This window comes from Grammomys surdaster, unplaced genomic scaffold, assembly GCF_004785775.1.
Source record: "Grammomys surdaster isolate TR1022 unplaced genomic scaffold, NIH_TR_1.0 958, whole genome shotgun sequence".
Classification (NCBI taxonomy): Eukaryota; Metazoa; Chordata; class Mammalia; order Rodentia; family Muridae; genus Grammomys; species Grammomys surdaster.
In genome coordinates, this window is record NW_021605377.1 from 1,407,885 (window position 1) to 1,408,647 (window position 763).

Sequence of the window (763 nt, forward strand, 5' to 3'; positions counted from 1 at the left end):
TCCTTGTTTATTACACACACGCACACACACACACACACACACACGTGCTCATGCGCACATGCACACTACTATGTTGGTACAAGGAAAATTCTCAGGAAGGGTATATGAATGGAATATTTACTTTTGTGATACACAGTTAATTCTTTCTTAGAAGGAAAATTCTGGTTTTGCTTAAGTAATTCATCCATCTTTACCCAGAGTGCACCTTACTAAGCCATTTCTACTTTCAACGTGACTGGCTTAAGATTTCCCAAATAGGAGCTGAATAAAGATGACACCAATGAACACACCAAACTGGGTGGGGAAAAGTCCATGAGGTCTCAACCTTACACAAAGAACTGTACATAACAGGAAAGCTGGGAGTGGGAGAGGTGACCTTCCCCAGGGAAGAGCACACCGATATTGCGTATTACGTTGCTACACAATTAATTTCTTTGCTCTTGAGCACTGGCTATATACCCCCAGTTATCTACCAGGAATCCTGGTATCTGCACTTCATCTTACTTTTTTTCTGCTTGTCCCAGCCATGAAGTTATTTGGGTTACTTGAGACATGGTTTCTCTGTGTATCCCTGTGTGTCCTGGAGCTCATTCTGTAGACCAACCTGGCTTTGAACTCAGAGATCCACCTGATTCTGCCTTCCAAGTGCTGGGATTAAAGGTGTATGCCACCACTGACAGCAGTAATTAAATTATAACCTCAAAAGGAAAGAGAGAGAGAGAGAGAGAGAGAGAGAGAGAGAGAGAGAGAGAGAGAGAGAGTC